Here is an 11,128-nt window from a genome sequence, read left to right on the forward strand (position 1 = left end):
ATATATATATATATATATATATATATATAGGTTATATCACCATGGGTTTACAATGAGTGGAAGGGCTGTGGTTATGATTGAATTTTGTTTCTCAGTCGACAGCTATTAACAAGTAGGTGAACAGTTTGGGCTATATTCTTCTAGTTTTGATGGTCTGAGTCCCACACTGCAAATCTTTGCTGCAGCTTTTGCATGTGTTGGTTAAGGGATATTCAGCTGCCTGGAGGTTGGTTAGCTGCTTGATTACTGGTTAGTTGTCTAGTTCTGGTTAATTGTCTGTTGAAATGTGGTTTTGTATCCATCACTGGGATAACCTTGGGTTCATTTATACCATGACAACATTCCAGACCTATCAAGCCCGTGAGGCCCATTTAAAGGTGCCTTTTCAAGCTACTGTTGTTTCTTCAATTATAATATACATATTATGGGTTTCATTAGGATATTTTCATAAATGTTCATTATTGTGTTTTGCTCATATTTGTCTCAATGACCCTCTCTTGTCTCTCATCCCCTTCCCACTGATATTCTTCCTCCCCATAAATAGTATGTGTTCCACATATGAGAGAGAACAAGCACATTTGTCTTTTTTCTCTTTACTTTTTTCTCTTTATGTTGTTCCTTTTTTCTCCATGTAGTAGATCCCTCTCTCCCCTAAAATAGCCTTGCTTCTACTTTAATGTCCAATAAAGAGATAGATTCTTTGTAGGTGAGGAAAATGTGATAGAGCTTTGTGCAACAAATCAGTAGAACATTTTCATTTCCCAAAACTGAAAGCATCTGTTATTAAACATTATATCTTGTAATGTCAGGATCACGGGACCCTCAGAGACCACCAGGAGACGACTTGATGCAAGAGCAAGAAAGCTTTATTATGAGAGTGATCGAACTTGGGACCCAAGTCTCACTGACACAGCAGTAGAGAAGTGGGACCCTGAGCCCTGAGTGAGCAGGGTTTTTAAAGGGAAAGACTGTAAGCAGGGAGTTTCCATGACGCAAAGCAGGGTGGTTCATGTTTCCATGAGAGAAAGCAGGGGGGTTCATGCCTTGACATTACAGAATTGGGTAATCAGAATTGCCAGGGCGATTGTCTCTATTTTTTTTTTTTTTTATTCTGATATTTCCTGGAGGCCGTTGCTTGGAGAGCTAACTTTGTTTTCGGCCAGGTACACATTCTGTGATATTTCCCAGTACCTGACTATCTTATTATTTTCTAGCTGTAAATTCTCTCATTTGCAGTTGCTTCCTATGGTTTTCACTATATCATATCTCAGCTTCTGTATTTTGGTTTGGCCACATTAGTGTGCTATTATAGTATCCATCTACCCACAGTATTAATATTGCCAAACTCTTTGCCCTCCTGACTTATTTCCTCTGGGATAAGTCCATTTAATTATCCAGTCTTGCCTCCTGCTTTCTGTTCCACAATGCTCATTGTTTCCCAAGAGCAGTGTCCTATTTCCATCCTAGGAAGATTAGCTGTTTTAACTACAAGGTCCTGCATTGCATTATTATGCAGTCATCCTGTTCTTCAGTCTGCCTCTCACTTCTACTCTCTTGTTTTGGATCAAAGTATTCTATTAGCTTCTGGTGTTACTTTAACCTCTTTATCCACCCACCCCCTTTTTCAGAATACATGAAGCAATACAGCCCTTAAGGAGATTTTTCGATCTACTGTTCCAAAGTAAGAAGGAGCAAATATAAATAATATACCATTCTATCAATATTCCTATTGCTCCCCCCCAAGTTTAGAACTCATTTTCCTCTCTTTAATTCAATCTGTCATATGTTTATTTCGCACATTTTCCTATTCAAAGTGTTTAATAAGCTAATTAAAACTTGGAGTACATTCCAGGAGGCACCAAGGCTATAGAGGCAATTGACATTAAGGCTGAGAGCAAAACCTAAGAATTTCTGTTTCCCCATGTTACTGTTCGAAAGCACATGTTCTTCATTCTATCTCTGCACAACTGAAACAGATACCACTGTGAATAAATTACTTGGACTTAGTTCAAAAGGAAGCGACCAGAAAATGTGTGACCTTCGTGCTATCCCAGATCTCTCATTTAGACCCACATTCACCCTGTGTGAGCTATGCTGTGGGAGGTAGGAGGCAAATGACAGAACATGATTAATGCACATCATATGTGCTTCTTTCATTTTCACCCAGAGAGACAGTTTTATTTACCCAAATTTGTCATTACAGAAATACATTTCCAGAACACAGTGAAAAGATTGTATGTATTGGTATGTTTATGTGTGGAAAGGAGGAGAAAAGTCAGTGGAAGAGATACATAAGTTATAGAATCATTTTATAAATAGAAGCAATGAGCGAAACTCTTTTCAAGAACCTCTTTTAAATTCTTTTAAAAACATCAAAAATACAATCTTCTCAGCCAGACAACACACATACTGTATGAAGCCATTTGGGACTGATAGTTTAGCTATTAAGAAGGAAAATGATTTATTGAGTGCCATATCACTGTTTTATCTGGCTGTTATTATTATTGTACTAAGCAGTAAAGAAGACCTTTTATATAATGAATATAATAAATAAAGATTACAAGCAATTAAATGACTTTCTTCTTTTTTTCTTTTTCAGTTCAAAGGTAACTGACCATTACCTCCAAATTATGGAGGTTCTGTGTTCCTTTTTTTCTTAAATTTTTTAATAAATGTATTAGGTGGGTATGGAGGGAAGGGGGACTAGGACATGATGGGGAGAGAGAGAGAAAGGGGGAAGGAGCACCGAGAGAGAGAGAGAGAGAGAGAGAGAGAGAGAGAGAAAGGAGTGAGAGAGAAGAAGCAAGAGAAGTAAGAGTAAGAACTCTGTGTTCCTTAATAAAAAATTTCGTTCTGTCAAAGCCAGCCAAGTCAACATTTTCTTGATTAGATAAGTAATACCACAACTATTAAACACACTGAAGTCACTGTTATACTTGACTTACTGTGACTATTGCTGTTCTTCTTAAGATGGAATAAAACTGTATTTCAAAGAAAACTTTGAAATGTTTCTTGTTTATAAACACTGTTCACAGAAGACTGAACCATTTTCTTTAATACGTGAAGCGCTTCTTGTGATGTATATTAAAAGAGGTAGGGAATTTGCCATAGTTGTTTGGTACAATTGTTCTAAAGTAACTTAAGTCAAGACATCTTTGTGATATAGAAAAAAAAAGTTACTGTTTTTTTTCCCCCAGTAATTATTACAGAATACATTGACTACATTATTATAATTATAATAATACTTTCTATTATTCTTGTGGCTCATTTCACAATATTATAACCATTATAAGAGTAACCAAAGCAGCTAGCATTTGCGTACTTAAAAGTCCCAGGCATACAACACTTGGCATGTGTTATATCACATAATACTCATTCATATATATTTGCAGATGAGCTAAATAAAGTTGTTGATAATTATATACCTAGGAAATGGCAGAGGTAAGAAATGATTTCGAGGAGTTACTTCTCTCTACTTACTACATTACCTCTTCCCAGACTCAGGCATGGGATAAGGCACAGAGTTGCATTTTAAATATTACTTCTGATAAAATGTTCTTTGAAACATGAGATTAATAGTTTTTTTTTAGAAAAAGTGTGCCCAAAATTAAACAACAACAACACACACACACACACACACACACACACACACATACACACACATATAAAAGAAACAAATACAATATAAGTCATAGTATGTTCAACTTGCTGTGAACAGCCTTTTAGTCCTGTCTTTCTCAAAAAGAAATCTCTGTATTCATCTGGCCAGGATGTTACACTTATGGAAATATTCCATTAAAGTATTAAGTGATTATCAGAAAACAATGTAGAACCCCATCTAGAGAGTAATGGCTCATTGTGTTTCAGTTGTCTTCCTAACAGGCTGAGTATGTTCTTCAGACCTAAACTATGGAATTCTCACCTTTTCTATAAACAGTGGTACAAAAATTCATAAAAAAGCAAAGACAGTCTAGGTATTTCAATGCTAACTATGACAAATGATAATTTAGAAAACATGCTCTCAATGTATATGTTATATAATGGATTAGTGTATAGATTTGTATATGCATACACATAGTCTATAAATCATCAAGAACTGAAGTAAAATGATTGGTTAGAGGATAAAACATATAAGAGGATATGGGCTAGAATGTTTATACCTGCTGTCCTATTCTCAAACTAAGATAAACCAAATCTCCATTAACCCTTTATACTATGTAGAAGCAAAAATTCAGTTTACAAAAACCACATAGGTGGTTCTTAGTATGTTGCATAAAAAAGAAGTGGTAAAAGAACACATTTACACCGCTCTTTTAAAATAATATTGAAATTATGTAAAACTTGAAAAGTGTTTTATAGAAAAAGAAATAAATGAAAGAAAACACATGAGTAACTGTAGAGAATGACCAAATACATGATTCAAAGTAGTGATAACTTTGAGGAAGATAAATGTGATCAGACAAGGGCAGTAACTTGACTTGGAAGTTAATGGTAATAGCTGATACTTTAAAATTGAGTGGTAATAGAAACACATGCTCATGGTACCATTATTTGTGCATATTTTATAATTTATTTTTGTAATATTTTACAACTATTTTTGTCTTCAAGCATTGACATACACATTTGTACACACATATAAAATATACATGTATTTTAAGGTGAGGGAGCGATACTGGAAAAACAAAACTGGCAGACCCAACCTCAACTATCATGAACCAAAATATTTTAAACAGGACTTTGAGATGATGATCTATCTCTTTACTTAGAAATGCTTCATTATTCTGTAGTACAACCACCTAGTTATAATATTCAAGAGTGAAGAATGTATTGTTCCTCAGTTGGATCTACCCAAGGGCCTTTAACAATAACAATCAAGTGGAAGGTTAAGTGTGTCTTTTGAAAAGTAAGACAAATATTTCATTGGCCCTTATTCAAACCTAGGGATTCCTATTTTGGACCCTGTAGCTGGACCTTTTGAGTATTCATTGGGTTCTTTTTCTTACCTGCTTACACTGCCCTTATTCTTTCCAGCCATCCAACACTAGATAGGAAAGAAAGAAGGTTAGAGGGGAAAGCAGGGCATCTATATCTTTAGACTACTTCCTGATGATTGGGGGGTTTGATTTCCTTGGGGCTAATCTGATCTTCCTAATCAGGATATCTCCAACCAGCAGCCAGCAAATCAGCAACTAGCAATAGGGTCAGCAGAAACAATGCACAAACAGCAACCAACAAGCAGCAACAGGGGCAGCAGCAGCTACTGCCTCTCTTAAGGCTCTGGCATATATGTATCCTCTAAAGAATCCCCGGAATTCAAAACATAAGCTATCTTCAGCTAGCAAAATTATGCCCCTACTAGAGCACAAGGCAAATCAAAGTCTGCTGCTGTGAACAATCGGAGACAGCCTCGTATCCCACACTAACATCTCTATTCTTCTTACAAAACAAAAATTCTCACTAGAGAACCTTGTCCTAGTAACTTTTCTACTGTTGTGATAAGACACCATGGTCAAGGCAACTTATAGAAGAAAGAATTTATAAGGTTTGTAATTCCAATGAGTTAGTCCATGGCCATCATGGCAGGGAGCATGGTAGCAGACAGGCATGCATGATGAGAAGGCATCATGAGAGCTTACATCCTGATCCACAAGCACAAGATAGAGAGAGAGCTATTTGGGGATGGCATGGGCTTTTGAAACCTCAAAACTTCCTCCAATAAGGCCACATCTCACAGTCTTTCCCAAATGGCTCCACTAATTAGGATTCAAGCATTCAAATATTATGAGTCCATGGGGGCCATCTTGTTTGAACCACCACAGGTCTCCTAATTGCTTTCCACCCTGTACTTACAACATTCTTTCTTGTGTGATACACAACTTACCATGTCATGTCCATACTCTTTCATCAAGTTATACATTTATTTACTAGTAGTTCTCAACAAACTGCTGGGAACGAATATAAAATAAGCAAGCAGACACCAACCTCAACAGTCAGTGATAAATTGTATAGGCAGGTATAAAAAAAATCAAAGAATTATTTCTGAATTGCAAATATGCTATGGAAGCTGAAAAAAAAATGACTGGGTTTCTCTGATGTACTTTCTTTGCCAGAAATGATAAATGAAACACAGATTCCATTATTCACTGCTTTAAGTAAATTTGTCCATACCATGAATATTTAGCATTTCTTTAAACTTCTTTAAAATTCACTAGCTTAATGGTCTTCAGAATGCATCAACAAAAAGGGCAATCACTGTTATCTAGCTTATATAATGATTGGACAGATTTAGACAGCCATAGGTAGACTTCGTCATTATCCCACAGTGATAGTATGACCTTCTTAGATACATGAGGATGCCTCTCTATACCTGTACTTGGGTTTCACCATTTACCCTTATAATTTGTGTACCTAACTTTTTTTTTTAATCTCAGGATAACTGAATTTGTCAGCAGAAAGTAAAATGATCTAGACATCTCATTAGGGACTCAGAAGCATTCCATAAATGTGTGGTCACATAAGAAAATTAAAATGGTATTTTAAGAAAGATGTTTTTGTGTGTGTGAGTTTGAGTGTTTGTTTCTTTTACCCATGTATGTGCACCTTGTGTGTGAAGAAACATTCAGAAGTCAAAAGTGGACATTGGATCCTCTAGACTTAGAGTTTTAGATGGTTGTAAGCCACCATGTTGGTATTTTGAATAATACCCATGCTCTCTGCAAGAACAATATGTGCTCTTAACTACTGAGACATCTCTAAATGATATTTTAAAAACTGTTTTGATTACCAATAAATAAACTTTATAAATAAAGTCCAGATACAAGTTTTCTAAATCTGAAAGAAATTGTTGGTAGCATTGAGAAGAATGAGAAAGCAAACAAAATGGGGTCTTTACCAAAGAAAAGTAGATGTGATAGTAGCTGCTTTATACTGTAGTCAGTGGTTGCCAAATTTTCTTTTTCCAGTTGCAACATAGAAGATAGAGGATATTGATTTATAATTCTTTAACATGCCCAGAATTAGGCACAATGACCCTGTTTCCTATACACAACTGCTTCTTTTTCCATTACTCAAGAAAATAACTCACACAATGCAGGAAAATGGTACCCATAGAACTGTAACTCTAATGAACTCACAAAGTATCTCAGTGATACAGAAATTGCTTAGGATTTGTGTGTTCCTGGTTGGATTCCCAGCATTAGTCTTCTGCCCATCTTTTTTTTTTTTCACTTTTTTTATTTAACTTTTATTAATTACACTTTATTCATTTTGTATCTCCCCATAAGCCCCTCCCTCCTCCCCTCCTGATCCCACCCTCCCCCCCTTTCTACATGCATGCCCCTCCCCAAGTCCACTGATAGGGGAGGTCCTCCTCTCCTTATTTCTGATCTTAGTCTATCAGTTCTCATCAGAAGTGGCTGCATGGGTTCTAGGTTATCTCCATGAATAGTCCTTGGTTGGAGTATGAGTCTCTGGGAAGTTCCCTGTGTTCAAATTTTCTTGTTCTGTTGCTCTGCTTGTGGAGTTCCTGTCCTCTCCAGCTCTTACTATTTCCCACTTCTTACATAAAATTCTATTCACTCTGCCTGTCAGTTGGCCATCAGTCTTAGTATCTGCTTTCACAGTCTACATGGCAGAGGCTTTCAGAGGCCCTCTGTGGCAGGTTCCTAGGTTGTTTCCTGTTTTCTTCTTCTGGCTTTCAGAGGCCCTCTGTAGCAGGTTCCTAGGTTGTTTCCTGTTTTCTTCTTCTTCTGATGTCCATCCTCTTTGCCTTTCAGGATGGGGATTGAACATTTTAGTTAGGGTCCTCTCTTTTGCTTAGTTTGTTTAGATGTACAGATTTTAGTGGGTTTATTCTATGTTGTATGTTTATATGAGTGAGTATATACCATGTGTGTCTTTTTGCTTCTGGGACAACTCACTCAGGATGATCCTTTCCAGGTCCCACCATTTACCTGCAAATTTCATGATTTCCTTATTTTTCATTGCTGAGTAATACTCCATTGTATAGATAATTTTCATTTTACCTCTTTAAAAATTAAACCACCCCCAAATGTTAATTCTTTGGACTAGATAAGGCAGTTTTCAGGTGTACTCCCACTGTTATTTGGCAAATTCTGATCTTTGTATGGTTAGTGTCTGAGTAAGAGTTATGTCATTCTTTTAACTTCTTCCATAAAACTGTGCCGGATCCCATAGGCAATAAAAAAATCATTACTTCTGAAAAGGGAGACAAAGCTGATTCAATACCTTCAGATTAAAATGTCAAAGAGGAATAAAAACAGTGCTTTTTGAAAGACTTACCCTCTATAAGAGACACAAATGTGTCTCGCTGCCTAATCCTGGCTAGCCTTACCTGTTTTCATATTCATTCCTATTACACTGTTGCTGTGGTGCATTTTCCTGGCTTTTATGTGATCTATGAGAATGTCTTTAAAACCATGAATTGCCCTGAGCCTGGAAATTTCTTATGGGTGTACAATATCTCGTGGCATATGGAGAGTCTAGGTGACAGGCAATTTGGATAGTAGCCACACTCACTAATCACGGGGCAGATTTCACATGTGCTTCCTTTGGAAGGTACTACTGATCCCACAGTGACCTTTTCAGTTACATTCACTCACAGTTCATAATAGGTTTTCAAGTAGTGTCAATGCATAAAAAAGGGTAACTAAGGTTTAAATACTATGCATGCCTGAAGGCCAGTGACAGAGGAGCCTGGCTGCCCTGACTTGCAGATGCTTACAATGTGGCTTTCCATTTTAAAGTTGTTTTCTTGCTACAGATATTCATCAAATATTATCATTTGTATTAATGAACACTGTAATGATGATAATATTTCCCAGGTACTTTGCTGACCACTCTCAGGTCACAAGTACATGTTTCTTTTTGTAACTGAGGAAACTGAATTCAAGAAGACTCAAGTTAAAAGTGGACATACTGGCGTTTGGACCACATTATCATGTGTTCTTAACCAAAATGATAGATTGATTTTCTCACATCTATTTGGTAAGCAAGAAGAGTAAGTCTTGGACTTTTAAAATAAAGGACTTAACCGGATTATATGAACCGCTTTACCAAAAGGTCATTGACACTAAGTGTACTATAAACACTATTATTATTTAGTTGTCTGAAACATACCTAGTGACTATAGTTATTGAGCTAAACAGATATGTTAAAACAAAGAAACAAAGAGAAAACCTTTTAGTGCCATTTTAATGCATTTAAGACTATTGGCTATAATGTAATGTAAGTGGACTAGACTCAAAACTGGGCTATCTGACTAGTGCCTCCTTTAAGCTTATTTAAAGGTTGGAAATATTTAAAGTAGCCTTAATTCATCTTAAATGCCTTTTTTTTTTTTAGATGGGCAGGGCTAGTTGGTTCATTGGCAGAACTGTTCTACTCTATAAATAGGTTAGTTTCAGTTTATGGAGAACTTAGTAGATCTTTGTACATACAGGGAAACTTCAGTGACAGGTCAAGTGAAGGCAAGCTTAGTCACTGTTTGTGAAGAGTCTAAGTTATACATTTTAAACATCAAATATAATTATACTCTTCTCAATAATCCACAGCTGCAAACTAACTGGTAGGAGAAAGCTTCCAGTTGAAGTCCTGTCTGAAGCATTTTAATGACTAGAAAAGACTTATTTGTTATGAGCAGTGGCCATCTGCATGCAAATAATTAATGTGTTAAAGCCTTTAAAATGAGATCTATCCTTTTTTAGTTAAGCATGCTCCTTTGCAATCTTGTTTACACTATTACTTTGCTTGCTGGCCATTTATTCACAGATAGTGTAATGGTAATTTGAACAGGAACTCGGCAGAAATTTAATCACAAATTCTGAATTATTGGAACTCAAAATAATGAGGCTTTACTATAGAGTCATTTTGTGATTATCTACATCAATGAATGTGACACCAATAATTTTTAAAACATTTCCATTTTACCTTGTATATTATTTGGGGAAATGTTACTTTCTCAATTATATTTTCCTTGGGCTTCTGTTAAACTTTGCATTCTCTCAGCATACATAGATGGGCAGTCAAAGACGCAGCCAAGAAGAATAAAAGAGAGAGCTAGGCAAAGCCTGTCTGGAATGAATCACTAAGCACAGCTCATCCTCAGGTTGAGAATCATCCTTTGGAAATTTCTTCATTTCTGAAGATTGGTTCAGCAAACCTTCCCCCAAAAATGGGAATTCTCCATTCATTATATAGATTTCCTGAGAGAATGACTATCTTTCACCCCATGGGAACCCTGTAATACAGGTGTTGAACATTGATCCTGAGCAAATGAACTTCACATTTCTATAAGATTCTTCATGAACATGAGGGATATCTGGGGTTGTAGATAAGATAGCAAGGGGCAGACATTTGAAGTATCCAAAGTCATAAATAAGCTGTCTTTATTTCAAAACATTTGCTAATATGCATTCAATGAACAGGAACATTTTCTGTTGACCAGAATAAAGGAACCAGAGCTGATGCCCACATTGAACCCTGTTCATCAAGCAAATGAAACGCAATTCAGGAGAGAGCCAGAGATGTTATAGATGCCCCTCTCCTTCCTTTTAGGTCTTTCTGGGTGATTTTTCATTTGGTGTAGGCAGTCAGAAACATTTTAGATAGGCTGAGACACTGGGGAAATAATTATTGGTACATGATTGCAGGTGCAAACTACAAAAGCTTCATCCAGTTATCTTCTCCTCACCTCAAGGACTACTGGGGACAATGATAGCCTTTTGACCTACAGCACCTATTCTCTGCATTTTAATAGAATCTTGAGTCTTATTGAATTACATGCATACTAGTACATTTTTCAGGGTCCTCCCTCCCTCACTATAGTCACACAGCTAAATTCCACCATATTCTTAAAGGAAAATGATGCAAATGTTGAAGAAATTACCATGGGTCATAATTGAAGGAAATACATTGGAAATGATGAGACTATTGTCCCTGAAAACTACAAAGAACTATTAATACACACTTGGATTATAATCTAGATTTATTGAGTGAGGAGACTATATGTGTTTAAGCTGTTGGTGATTTGGATTTTCTTCCACATCCAGCTGTACCTAATTGTAACAGATCCATCATTTAACTAAGCCTTTCTCTTACAGAGAGAGGC

The sequence above is a fragment of the Psammomys obesus genome, unplaced genomic scaffold, assembly GCF_907164565.1.
Source record: "Psammomys obesus unplaced genomic scaffold, mPsaObe1.curated_primary_1811, whole genome shotgun sequence".
In the NCBI taxonomy this organism is placed as follows: Eukaryota; Metazoa; Chordata; class Mammalia; order Rodentia; family Muridae; genus Psammomys; species Psammomys obesus.